This window comes from Geotrypetes seraphini, chromosome 4, assembly GCF_902459505.1.
Source record: "Geotrypetes seraphini chromosome 4, aGeoSer1.1, whole genome shotgun sequence".
NCBI classification, from domain to species: domain Eukaryota; kingdom Metazoa; phylum Chordata; class Amphibia; order Gymnophiona; family Dermophiidae; genus Geotrypetes; species Geotrypetes seraphini.
The window spans coordinates 171,471,467-171,485,078 of record NC_047087.1 but is presented as its reverse complement, the minus strand read 5'-3'; the positions used below and the strand labels follow the sequence as shown (position 1 = coordinate 171,485,078).

At 46.9% G+C, this 13,612-nt stretch overlaps 2 non-coding genes across 2 annotated transcripts; both read left to right on the top strand.

Moving 5' to 3' along the window:
- The first annotated feature begins 2,012 nt into the window (after positions 1-2,012).
- On the top strand, positions 2,013-2,083 carry TRNAG-GCC. The gene has a single exon. It is a non-coding gene; the product is annotated as a tRNA-Gly (tRNA).
- A 3,939-nt stretch (positions 2,084-6,022) lies between these two features.
- On the top strand, positions 6,023-6,093 carry TRNAS-GCU. Its single transcript has one exon. It is a non-coding gene; the product is annotated as a tRNA-Ser (tRNA).
- Positions 6,094-13,612: the final 7,519 nt, after the last annotated feature.

The window sequence follows — 13,612 nt, the reverse complement described above, 5'->3', positions numbered from 1 at the left end:
GTGTTTTTCTCATCATAAGGAGCCTCAACATTCCTCCTTATCTTCTGTTTTGGACTATCTTTTGCACCGGTCTCATTCTGGCCTCAAGTCTACATCGATACGAGTCCATCTTAGTGCAATTGCTGCTTTCCATCAGCCACTTCAGGGGAAACCTCTCTCTGCTCATCCTGTGGTTTCCAGATTCATGAAAGAACTTTTCCATGTCAATCCTCCTCTCAAACCGCCTCCAGTGGTTTGGGACCTCAATATTGTTCTTTCTCAGCTTATGAAACCTCCATTTGAACCTATTGACAAGGCTCATGTGAAGTATCTCACTTGGAAAGTGGTGTTTCTCATTGGCCTCACTTCTGCTCGTCGAGTTAGTGAGCTTCAAGCATTGGTTGCGGATCCACCTTTTACATTGTTCCATCATGACAAGGTGGTTCTAAGCACTCATCCAAAATTCCTTCCTAAAGTTATCTCAGAATTTCATCTGAATCAATCCATTGTTCTTCCAGTGTTTTTTTCCAAAGCCTCATTCTCATTCTGGAGAATCAGCTCTTCATACTCTGGACTGTAAACGTGCTTTGGCTTTCTATCTGGAACGCACCAAGCCACACAGAACTGCTCCTCAACTTTTCATCTCCTTTGATCTGAACAAGTTGGGTCGTCCTATCTTTAAGCGTACCATCTCGAACTGGTTGGCGGCTTGTATCTCTTTCTGCTATGCCCAGGCTGGATTGCCCCTTCACAGTAAAGTCACAGCCCATAAGGTCAGAGCAATGGCAGCCTCTGTAGCTTTCCTCAGATCGACACCGATTGAGATTTGTAAGGCTGCTACTTGGTCCTCGGTTCATACCTTCACTTTTCATTATTGTCTGGATACTTTCTCCAGACGGGATGGACAGTTTGGCCAAACAGTGTTGCAAAATTTATTCTCCTAAGTTGCCAACTATCCCACCATCCCATTGTGATTAGCTTGGAGGTCACCCATTACTGAGAATACCTGCTTACTTGTCCTGGGATAAAGCAATGTTACTTACCGTAACAGTTGTTATCCAGGGAGAGCAGGCAGCTATTCTCACGTCCCACCCACCTCCCCTGGGTTGGCTTCTCTGCTAGCTATCTGAACTAAGGAGACGCGCCCTGCGCTGGGCGGGAAGGCACTCGCGCATGCGCAGTGCGAGCTACTCGAAACTTTGAGTTTCTTCAAGCAAAACTGCTTGTGAACATCCGCATCGGGGCTCCGTTGGATCACGTCATCCATTAGTGAGAATAGCTGCCTGCTGTCCCTGGATAACAACTGTTGCGGCAAGTAACATTGCTTTACAGTAAGTAACTATGCTATACACAGGTTTTAAGGGCCCAAAGCTTAGCCCCCTTACCCTTTAATACCCAAAGCTGATATCTTTGCGGGAGGCATGGGTTCGATTCCCGACCAATGCAACTGTATTCTTCCTTTCCTATCAGTCTTCTATTCTCTTGGGAATGTTTTCCAGCTCTTGAATGGAGACTGAGTGTGGTGTTTTACCTCTCTGAAAGATCCCTATCTGCCTTTCAATCTAGTCTATGCTGTTCAAGTAAGGATGTTTTTTTCTTATGTATGTAGTTTTCATGACTTCAGGAAATGCTATTTCAGAAAGCAGCAGTAGGTTTTTCTTTCTTTCATTCCCAAAACTTCCTGCAAGAGGACCCAAATGTTCTGACTTCCTTAATGTCTAGTCTGCAGGACTAATCAGGTAAGCCTCTTCTTCTCTCGCTATTAGAAGATTTCTAGAGAATGCCGCCTTATCCTGGCTGCTGGACCGGCCCACCGTAGTGTTCTGACCAATGGTTCTGGGATTCCCAGCCACGCAGGTTGTCCGTGTTTACTTCACAGCCAATGCCTGAAAGTCGAAAGCAGCGTTTTGTATACTACATGATTTCTAGTAGACGCGCCACCTTATCCTGGCTATTGGAGTAGCAAATCGTTCTGTTCAGATGCAGTGGCCGTCATTTCTAAGTGAGGCTATGGCTAACTTTTGAGCAGCTGAGCATTGGTGGTTCAGTGGTAGAATTCTTGCTTGCCATGCGAGAGGCCCAGGCTTGATTCCTGGCCAATGCAACTGTATTCTTCCTTTCCTACCTGTCTTCTACTCTCTCAGGAATGCTTTGCAGCTCTTGCATTGAGACTGAGTGTGGTGTTTTGCCTCTCTGAGAGATCCCTATCTAGCTTTCTATCTAGTCTGTGCTATTCAAGAAAGGTTGTTTCTTTCTTATGTATGTAGTTTTCATGATTTTAGGAAACGTTATTTCAGAAAACAGCAGTTGGTGTTTTTTTCTTTCATTCCCAAAGCTTCTTGGTAGAGGACCCAAAGGTTCTGACTTCTTTAATGTCTAGTCTGCAGGCCTAATCAGGTAAGCCTCTTCTTCTCTCGCTATGAGAAGCCTCTTCTTCTCTCGCTATGAGAAGATTTCTAGAGGAACGTCACCTTATCCTGGGTGCTGGACCGGCCCACCGTTGTGTTCTGACCTATGATCCTGGGATTCCCAGCCACGCAGGTTGTCCGTGTTTAATTCACAGCCAATACCTGAAAGTCGAAATCAGCGTTTTGTATACTACATGATTTCTAGTAGGCGCGCCACCTTATCCTGGCTACTGGAGTCACAAATAGTTCTGTTCAGACGCAGTGGCCCTCATTGCTAAGTGAGGCTATGGCTAACTTTTGACCAGCTGAGCATTGGTGGTTCAGTGGTAGAATTCTCGCCTGCAATGAGGAAGCTGGGCTCGATTCCCGGCCAATGCAGCTGAATTTGTCCTTTACTATCTATCTTCTACTCTCTCTGGAATGCTTTGCAGCTCTAGCATGGAAATAGAGCTGGTTGTTTTGTCTCTCTGAGAAATCCCTATCTAGCTTTCTATCTAGTCTGTGCTATTCAAGAAAGGTTGTTTCTTTCTTATGTATGTAGTTTTCATGATTTTAGGAAACGTTATTTCAGAAAACAGCAGTTGGTGTTTTTTTTCTTTCATTCCCAAAGCTTCTTGGTAGAGGACCCAAAGGTTCTGACTTCTTTAATGTCTAGTCTGCAGGCCTAATCAGGTAAGCCTCTTCTTCTCTCGCTATGAGAAGATTTCTAGAGGAACGCCGCCTTATCCTGGCTGCTGGACCGGCACACCGTAGTGTTCTGACCAATGGTCCTGGGATTCCCAGCCACGCAGGTTGTCCGTGTTTAATTCACAGCCAATACCTGAAAGTCGAAAGTGGCGTTTTGTATACTAAATGATTTCCAGTAGCCGCGCCACATTATACTGGCTACTGGAGTCGCAAAACGTTCTGTTCAGATGCAGTGGCCCTCATTGCTAGGTGACACTGTGGTAGAGGTCTGCACGGGAACGGGGATCGCGGGGATCCCGCGGGTCCCGCGGGGATCCCGCGGGTTCCCCCCCTGGCCCACGGGACTCCCACGGGGACGCCCCTTGGCCCACGGGACTCCCACGGGGATGCCCCCCCTGACCCACGGGACTCCCACGGGGACGCCCCCTTGCCCACGGGACTCCCACGGGGATGAAAACAACCTACCTAAATTCTGGCGATGCAAGTCTGGCGTCGCGTCGGGAAATAGCCATGTTGAGCAGTGAGCTCAGCACGTACACAGATGAAAGCCTTGCTTGCTGATTGGTCCGGCGGCCCCGCCCCACCGTGCCGCCGGACCAATCAGCAAGCAAGGCTTTCATCTGTGTACGTGCTGAGCTCACTGCTCAGCATGGCTATTTCCCGACGCGGGCATTAGGCTGTTTTTTGTCATTTCGGGTGGGGGATGGCAGCGGCAGCAGCAGCCTGAAAAAGAAATCATCCTGGCCGGGTTCGGTGTCATGCTCCGGAGCTTCTACAGCCTTCCTATCTCCCTCTCCCTTCTACCTGCGGCTCTCTTCGGCAACTTAGCAGCAACGATCGACACAAGCTTCTGGCGTCGGGGCCTACCCTCTGCGAGTCCCGCTTGTTTCAACTTCCTTTTTCCACAAAGGTGGGACTCGTAGAGGGAAGGCCTCGATGTCGGCAGCTTGTCTTGATCACCGCTGCTGACGAGTTGCTTAAGAGAGCCGCGGAGCAGGGGGGTGTTGCCAGGTGCAGGTAGAAGGGAGAGGGCCAGATGCAGGACTCGTGGGTGAGGGAGGAGAAGAGAGAGGGGAGAGAAACAAAAGGAAATATTTCATACTGGGCTGGGCCGGAGTGGAGAGAGGGTGGAAAGATTCTGGCTACAGGATGCATTAACAAAGGAAAAAGGGGGAAAGCTGAAAATGGAGATAGTGACACAAAGAAGAGAAAGGGTAAGCAGGACCTTCTGAATAAGGATAGAGATACAGAGGGGACATGAAGAGGAGGTGAAATAGAGACATAGAAGTAATGCTGAAAAAGTGTGTGTGGGGGGGGGAGATAAAGACATTGAAAGGGCAAATGGTGAATATGGGGTAAAGACAAGGACAGAGACAAATGAAGATTCTGAAAAAGTGGTGAGATAGGGATATAGGTGAGATGGACACAAAGAAGGGTGATGCTGGAAAATAGGTGGAATGGTAATTCTGACAGACACAGAAGGGAAATGCTGGATCAAGGAGAGATGGGGCTCAGGCTGGATGGAATGAGGAGAAATGCCTTGTTGGCCCGGAACTTCCTCTCCTACGTCAGAATTGACGTCAGGGAGCGGAATGCTGGTCAGCGCGACGCTTCTGCAGGGAAAGCTTGGGACAGCGGTGGCTTGGGGACTATTCCCCGATGGCGGTGGCAGCAAACCGAGTGGCTTGGGGGAGGGCACGGAGAAAGAAAGAAAGGGGGCAGACAGAGAGACAGAAAGAAGGGGGAACAGGGAGACAGAAAGAAAAAGTTGGGGGAGAGAATGAGGTCTGGAGGAGAGGAAACATACAGGAGGCTGAAAGAAAGGAAGAAAGATTGGATGCACAGTCAGAAGAAGAAAGTGCAACCAGAGACTCATGAAATCACCAAACAGCAAAGGTAGGAAAAATGATTTTATTTTCAATTTAGTGATCAAAATGAGTCTGTTTTGAGAATTTATATCTGCTGTCTATATTTTGCACTATGGCTCCCTTTTACTAAACCGCAATATTGTTTTTTTAGCGCAGGGAGCCTATGAGCATTGAGAGCAGCGCGAGGCATTCAGCGTAACTCCCTGTGCTAAAACCTACTATTGTGGTTTAGTAAAAAGGGAGGGGGTGTATTTGTCTATTTTTGTATTTTGTTACCGAGGTGACATTGCATAGAGTCATCTGCCTTGGGAAATGTATATGGCAGATATCTTTGTTTTGTGTTCAAAAGAAAAGGAAATGCATTTCTGGTTTTTATTTCTACAGTGTTGAAGTACTTGTTGGCCCTTGCTGTGACTGGTGGGGATCCCCAAGCACCGCCAGCAGAGGACCTCCTATAGAGATGGTCAGAACTCCCCTCCACCAAGCGCAGCAGTCGCTGGCAGCATCCATGAGCCACTGAGGTGCCAGCATCTGTGACTCAGGGACGCTACTGCTGCCTGCCAAGCTTGGCAAAAGGGACCCCAGGCCAACTGCAAAGGAAGTCCTCAGCTGACAGTTTGTGGGTTCTCATCAGCTGAGTATTTATATTTTATATTTACATTAGAGGTTCTGGTAGAAACCCATTTACAAAGTATGTATTCTTCCCAATTAATATTTCCAAATTAATAGTCTCTTTGCTTATTTGTAAATGGGTCTCTACCAGAGCCTTTAATTCAGTAGCATAATTAAATAAAATAACTATTTCTGAAGTTTATAGGGAAGGATGGTGACGGAGGGGATTCCTCGCGGGGACGGGTGGGGACGGAGGGGATTCCTCGCGGGGACGGGTGGGGACGGAGGGGATTCCTCGCGGGGACGGGTGGGGACGGAGGGATTCCTCACGGGGACGGGGTGGGGACGGAGGGATTCCTCACGGGGACGGGTGGGGATGGGTGGGATTTTGGCGGGGACGGGTGGGGACGGGTGGGATTTCTGTCCCCGCGCAACTCTCTACACTGTGGCTGACTTTTTAACAGCTGAGCATTGGTGGTTCAGTGGTAGAATTCTCGCCCGCTATGCGGGAGACCTGGGTTTGATTCCCGGCCAATGCAGCTGTATTTGTCCTTTCTTATCTGTCTTCTACTCTTTCTGGAATACTTTGCACCTCTTGCATGGAGATTGAGTTTGGTGTTTTCCCTCTCTGAGAGATCCCTATTAGAGAATGACACGGTGGCGGTTTACCCGCGGCCACCGCATTTTAGCCGCGGGTCACCCGCCGAAAACGGGGAAGAAAACTAGCAGTCGCTGCGGCGACGGGGACAAGGCCATTCACCGCCCGCGGGGCGGTGAATGGTCTTGTTCCTCGCAGTGAGGCATGAAGGATCGCGCGGTCCCCGCAGCTCACACCCGCCTGCCCAATCGATTCTAGTGTTTAGCCAGCTCTCTCCCTTCTCCTCACCTTAGTTTGTAGATTTTCTTTTTCGGCGACCCGCACGCTATCAGAGAGCCGCGCACCCGCTGCTGCTCAGTTTCATCTTCTGCTCTGACGCAACCGGAAACAGGAAGTTGCAGCAGAGCAGAAGATTGAACACTGAGCAGCCGCGCGTGCGCGGTTCTTTGGGAAAGCATGCAGGTCGCCGAAAAAGAAAACCTATAAACTAAGGTGAGGAGAAGGGAGAGAGCTGGCTAAACACTAGGATCGATTGGGCAGGCAGGTAGTGGCTGCGGGTATCGTGCGATCGCTAGAGTTCCCGGCTCAAATTGGAAGGAGGGAGTGAAAGGATTCTGGGCCAAGGGGATGAAGTCGGAAAGAAAAACCCACAGCAGGAAAGAAAGGGAAGGACTGGCAGGTGAGCCAGATGCTAGAAGCAGGGGGGGGGGGGGGGGAAGAAAGAAGGAAAAAAGCTAGATGGGGTTGAAAAGAAGAGACACACTGGTATCTAAGAGGAAGATAGGGGAAATCTGGACACAGGAAGGTAACAGAAAGAGGGGAAATTATGTGCATGGGGCATAGGGACAGAGACATAAAGGGGACATGCCATGGGGATGGTATATGGACACAGGGGGGGCAATGACAGATACATAGGGGAGATATTAGAAATGGAGAAAATAGGAGCACAGAAGCGAGATGGTTTGTGGGGATGGGATAGGGACCGAGCTTGCAGGCTCCAGTGGCTTGCACAAATTACATTGTAACGTGCCATGAAAATAAGAGGAAGGAAGGTAGATAGGCCACGCGAGAGGAGCTGAAGGGTAGTAGAAAGGAACAGATGGTAAAGGAGGGAGGGAAGGGTGGTGGTGGAAAGGAATAGAACAGACATTGAAGGAGGGTGGAGAGGAACAGACCCCCAAGGGAAATGTGGAAGACAGAGTGGGAAGAAGACAGATGCCAGACTATGCGGGAGCGGAGGGAAGAAGATGGGTGCTAGACCAATTGGGGGGGGGGGGGGTTAATGGAGAGGCACAGTAACAGCAAATGGAAGACGCAGAGAGAAGACACACAGTGGATGGAAGGAATTCAATGAGAAGAAGTGGAAAGCAGAAACCAGACAACAAAGGTAGAAAAAAAATTATATTTATTTATTTATTTTTTGCTTTAGGATAAAATAGTATATTAGTTGTGTTGATAAAAATTTATAAACAAAGCCCTGCCAGCTGAACATCTCTTTCTCTAGTTCAGCAGCAGGAACTTTGATTTATAAGAAAGGAATAAGCTAAATATTACTAAGTACTAAGTAATAGTACTAAGGCTTATATGGATGCAGCGGGGACGGTGACGGGGCGGTGAATGGGATGGCAGTGGCGGTGACGGGGCGGTGAAAGAGATGGCGGTGACGGTGACGGGGCGGTGAAGGGAACGGTGGTGACGGGGCGGTGCAGAGGATGGTGGGGCGGTGACGGGGACAGATTTTTTCCCCGTGTCATTCTCTAATCCCTATCTGCCTTTTAATCTAGTCTGTGCTGTTCAAGTAAGGTTCTTTCTTTCTTATGTATGTAGTTTTCATGACTTCAGGAAACGTTATTTCAGAAAGCAGCAGTCGGTGTTTCTTTCTTTCATTCCCAAAGCTTCCTGGAAGAGGACCCAAATGTTCTGACTTTTTTAATGTCTAGTCTGCAGGCCTAGTCAGGTAAGCCTCTTCTCTCGCTATGAGAAGATTTCTAGAGGAACGCCGCCTTATCCTAGCTGCTGGACAGGCCCACCGTTGTGTTCTGACCTATGGTCCTCGGATTCCTAGCCACGCAGGTTGTCTGTGTTTAATTCACAGCCAATGCCTGAAGGTCGAAGGCGGCGTTTTGTATACTACATGATTTTCAGTAGCCGTGCCACATTATCCTGGCTACTGGAGTCGCAAATTGTTCTGTTCAGCAGCAGTGGCCCTCATTGCTAGGTAACAGATCTAGATTGGTTCATCAAATGTTATGAAACATTTGATGAACCAATCTAGATCTGTTGTCTGGTTTCAGAGTTATTAGATTGGAAGCCATTATATCATTGTGAGTGTACCCACTATTTTGAGATGGCAATGGAAGGGTGGAAAACTGTATTTAGCTTCCGTCAAGATAGGGCAGCTAAACTTTTGGAAACTACTACACAATTTGATATGACATCAAGCATAGACACTACCACAACGGTATGGTCAGATTTGAATAAGTTATACAAATCCATAATCAGCCTAGAAGTGAATAGTGATATGTTAATAGAATATTGCAAAAAAGAGAGAATCCCGAGAGGTCTGAGGATCAACAAAGCACCACAAATTTTCAAAGAGGACACTCAATTCCTTGAAACATGGAGCAGAATCCTCAATAAATGCGCGTTAGATTTGATGCTGTTAATCATAGAAAGAAGTCAAAACGAGATTAATCAAGAAAAAATTAAATTAGATTTGGATTTGAATAATTTAAAGTCCAATATACCAGAAACAGAATTTATTGACAAATATAAAATAATGACGAACAACATGGACGAATTTAGAGAAAATGTAAAGAAAAATAAAATAAGAAAATTCAAAAGAGATGAATATGATTATTTGAATCAAAAAGTATATCCATGGATGAACCTGAATGATAAGAGCCCAGTACAACCAGATAAGATGAGCTCTGATGTGTCATCCCTTTCAACATCTAGCAGTGGAGACGGTCAACAACATTTTTTAAGGAGAGGTCAATCCACAAGAAGGGGCAGAGTGAAAGGCAGAAGAGGAAATCCACGTCAAAGACCCACCACTCGGTCTCAAACGTCGAGAAACCAGTGGTAATCAATCTTTCTCAACACAGGCTTAGCGACATAGAACATAAGAACATAAGAACATAAGCAGTGCCTCTGCCGGGTCAGACCACAGGTCCATCCCGCCCAGCAGTCCGCTCACGCGGCGGCCCAAACAGGTCACGACCTGTCTGTATCACAAGAGGGGGCTCCCTTGCCACCTTGGTTTCTCATTTAAGTCCTGTCTTCCTATCGAAGTCCTAACCCTCCGGTCTTGCACATGCACGACCTGGTTTGGTTTCTATACTCATTACCTGGTTAGCTTTCTATACTTGTGTTACATCCCAGCTCCTCCCTCAGTATCCCATGATCCCTTTATCCTTCAGGAATCCGTCCAATCCCTGTTTGAATCCCTGTACCGTACTCTGCCTGATCACTTCCTCCGGTAGCGCATTCCAAGTGTCCACGACCCTTTGGGTGAAAAAAAACTTCCTTGCGTTTGTTTTGAACCTATCTCCCTTCAGTTTCTCCGAATGCCCCCTCGTACCTGTTGTCCCCTTCAGTCTGAAGAATCTGTCCCTATCCACCCTCTCTATGCCCCTCATGATCTTGAAGGTCTCTATCATATCTCCCCTGAGCCTCCTCTTTTCCAGAGAGAAGAGCCCCAGCCTATCCAACCTCTCGGCGTATGGGCAGTGTTCCAGCCCTTTTACCATTTTCGTTGCTCTCCTTTGGACTCTCTCAAGTACCGCCATGTCCTTCTTGAGGTGCGGCGACCAATACTGAACGCAGTATTCCAGATGCGGACGCACCATCGCTCGATACAATGGCATGATGACTTCCCGTGTTCTGGTTGTTATGCCCTTCTTTATGATGCCAAGCATCCTGTTGGCTTTTTTCGAGGCTGCTGCGCACTGAGCAGATGGCTTCAGTGATGCATCCACCAGCACACCCAAGTCTCTCTCAAGTCTGCTGTCTCCCAACAATACCCCCCCCAATTTGTAGTTGAACAACGGGTTCTTTTTCCCTATATGCATGACCTTGCATTTGTCCACGTTAAAGCGCATTTGCCATTTGTTTGCCCAGTCTTCAAGCTTGTCCAGGTCTCTTTGTAGGTCCTCACACTCCTCCCTGGTCCTAACTCTGCCGCACAGTTTGGTATCGTCTGCAAATTTTATAACCTCGCACTTTGACTCCTTTTCCAGGTCATTGATAAATATGTTAAAGAGTAACGGCCCCAGCACCGACCCCTGCGGTACACCGCTCGTGACTCCCCGCCAGTCAGAATATTGACCCTTTACTCCGACCCTCTGCAGTCTGCCCGACAACCAGTGCTTGATCCATCTGTGCACATCCCCTCCCACCCCATGGTTCCACAGCTTCTTAAGCAGCCTTTCATGTGGCACCTTGTCGAAAGCCTTTTGAAAATCGAGGTAAATGATGTCTATGGGTTCCCCATTGTCCACCCGACTGCTTATTCCCTCAAAGAAGTACAGAAGGTTCGTTAGGCACGACCTTCCCTTACAGAATCCGTGCTGGCTTGTTCTCAATAGGTCATTCTTCTCGATGTGCTCGCAAATGCCGTCCTTGATCATAGCTTCCACCATCTTCCCTATAATTGATGTCAGGCTCACCGGCCTGTAGTTCCCGGGGTCACCCCTCGATCCCTTCTTGAAGATAGGTGTGACATTCGCCAATTTCCAGTCCTCTGGTACCTCACCAGTTTTCAAGGATAGGTTGCAAACATGCTGGATTGTGCCCGCTATTTCTTGTCTTAGTTCCTTCAGAACCCTTGGGTGGATCCCGTCTGGGCCCGGTGATTTGCCGCATTTTAGCCTGTCTATCTGTTTGAGGACATCTTCCTTACTTACCTCTATGTGATCCAATTTTTCAGCCTGTTCCCCACTCATGAGCTCCTCTGAGTCCGGTATATTAGATGTGTCTTCGCTCGTGAAAACCGACGAGAAGAACGTGTTCAACCTCTCGGCTACCTCTGTATCCTCCTTAATCACTCCCTTCCTATCCCCATCGTCCAACGGCCCCACCTCCTCTCTCGCTGGTCGCTTTCCCTTTACGTAACTGAAGAATGCCTTGAAGTTTTTCGCCTCTCTGGCCAGCCCCTCTTCGTATTCTCCCTTTGCTTTTCTAACCTCCCGGTGACATTCCTTTTGGCATTTCCTGTGTGTCTGGTGATTTTCCTCCGTTGGGTCCTTTTTCCATCTCCGGAAGGATACCTTTTTGTCCTTTATCGCCTTCTTTGCTTCTGTTGACATCCAAACCGGGTCCTTTGATCGCTTGTTCTTGCAGCCTTTCCTGAAAATGGGGACGTACATTTTCTGTGCTTCCTGCAGGGTGTCCCTGAATAGGGTCCAGGCGCTTCCCACAGTCTCCATCATAAAGATGTTTCTGAGCTTCCTCCCCACCATTTCCCTCATGGCAACATAGTTCCCTTTTTTGAAATTCAGCGCAGTTGTTGCGGTCCTCCTTACTATGGGTGTCTCTCTTTCTAATGTGAATCTGATCGTGTTGTGATCACTATTTCCTAGTGGTCCTCCCACTTCTATCCCTCTAGCAGGCCCCCCTAATCCGTTTAGGATGAGGTCAAGAGTAGTACCCCCTCGCGTCGGTTCTTTGACTAGTTGCTCCATGAAGCAGTCCTTCACAGTTTCTACAAATCCTGTCTCCCTAGTGCAGTTGGAGTGACCCGTACTCCAGTCTATTCCCGGGTAGTTGAAGTCCCCCATCACTGTTACACTTCCAGTCCTGCATTCCTGTCTCAATTCTGCTTCCAAGTCGTGTCCGACTCCTTCTGGTGCACCAGGTGGTCGATAGTACAGCCCCAGTTTTATGCCCGCACCCTTGTTTCCGGGTAATTTGATCCATAGTGATTCCAGCCCCTCTGCCTTTGTTGCCATATCCATCCCGACCGAGTGGATAGAGTCCTTTATATATAGTGCTATGCCTCCTCCCTTCTTGTGGGTCCTGTCCCTCCTGTAAAGCTTGTACCCCGGCAGCACCACGTCCCATTGATTTTCCTCTGTCCACCAGGTTTCTACAATTCCAATTATATCCAGGTCCTCCCCCTTGGCCACGACTTCTAGTTCACCCATCTTGGCCATGAGGCTTCTTGCGTTTGCGTATAAGCACCTCAGGTTCCGTCATTTTTCTTCCACCTTTGCATTTACCTGGGCCACTTGCTCTTGGATTTTCTTTTGTTCCTTCCACAGATTTCAACCAGTTTCAATTTAATGTGGATTTAGAAAAGTTAATCAGAAAACTACAGTTAAAGATTTATTTTGAGAATCAACCTAAAAGCTTAGACCGCACAATATTATCTCCCAAAAGCACCTGGTATCCTCCGATTCCATTAGATCCTTTAGTGAATGCTTTTAAATCATGCGTACTCAAAGATGTGGAAGAATGGAAAGAAAACAAAAAGTATCAGCACAACAATCTAAACAAGGACGAAAGAGAAGCGATTAAAAAATTAACTAACGATGGAACTATTGTAATAAAAAAAGCAGACAAGGGAGGAGCTATCGTACTTTTAGATGAAGAAAAATACAACTTGGAAATCCTCAGACAATTACATGATTCTGAGGTTTATGAAAAACTCCCTTTAGATCCAACGAAGAGATTAAAAAAACAGATTGGTAAAATTACTGATGAAGGCTTAAAATTAGGTTTCCTCACATTGAGGGATTACAAATTTTTGAATAAAACCAGTCCGTTAACACCAGTATTTTATGTGTTACCAAAGATACATAAGAATTTGATTAATCCTCCAGGGAGACCGATAATGTCTTCACGAGGCTCTCTGTTGGAGCCCATTTCAAAATTTATTGATACATTTTTGAAAGACGAGGTTCCCAAAATTAAATCTTTCGTTCAAGATGCGAGTATGGTGATGAAAAAATTGGAGGAGGTACCATTGGAAGCATTTCCTTTTTTGATAGTAACTTTTGATATTAAGTCCTTATACACATCAATACCTCAGGATGAAGCTTTGAATATCATTAAGAATACGTTTGAAAATAGGACAAGACCTCACTTAATCCCTTCTGAATTTCTTGTACATTTATCAAGAATAGCAATGAAAGAAAATTATTTCATGTACAAGAGAGAAATATATAAGCAAAGAATGGGAGTAGCTATGGGAGCGGTCTTTGCTCCCTCAGTGGCAAATCTTTACATGGCAGATTTTGAATCCACTTGGATCGATCATTCGCCATTTTCATCTAAAATTTATTGTTGGCTAAGGTACATAGATGACGTTTTGATGTTGTGGACAGGAGAAGAAAAAGAATTATTGTCATTTCTTTCCTGGCTTAATAGTTGTGATTCCAACATTGTGTTTACAATGCAATATTCAAAACACAATATAAATTATCTAGATGTGATGATCATACAAAAAGAAATGCATT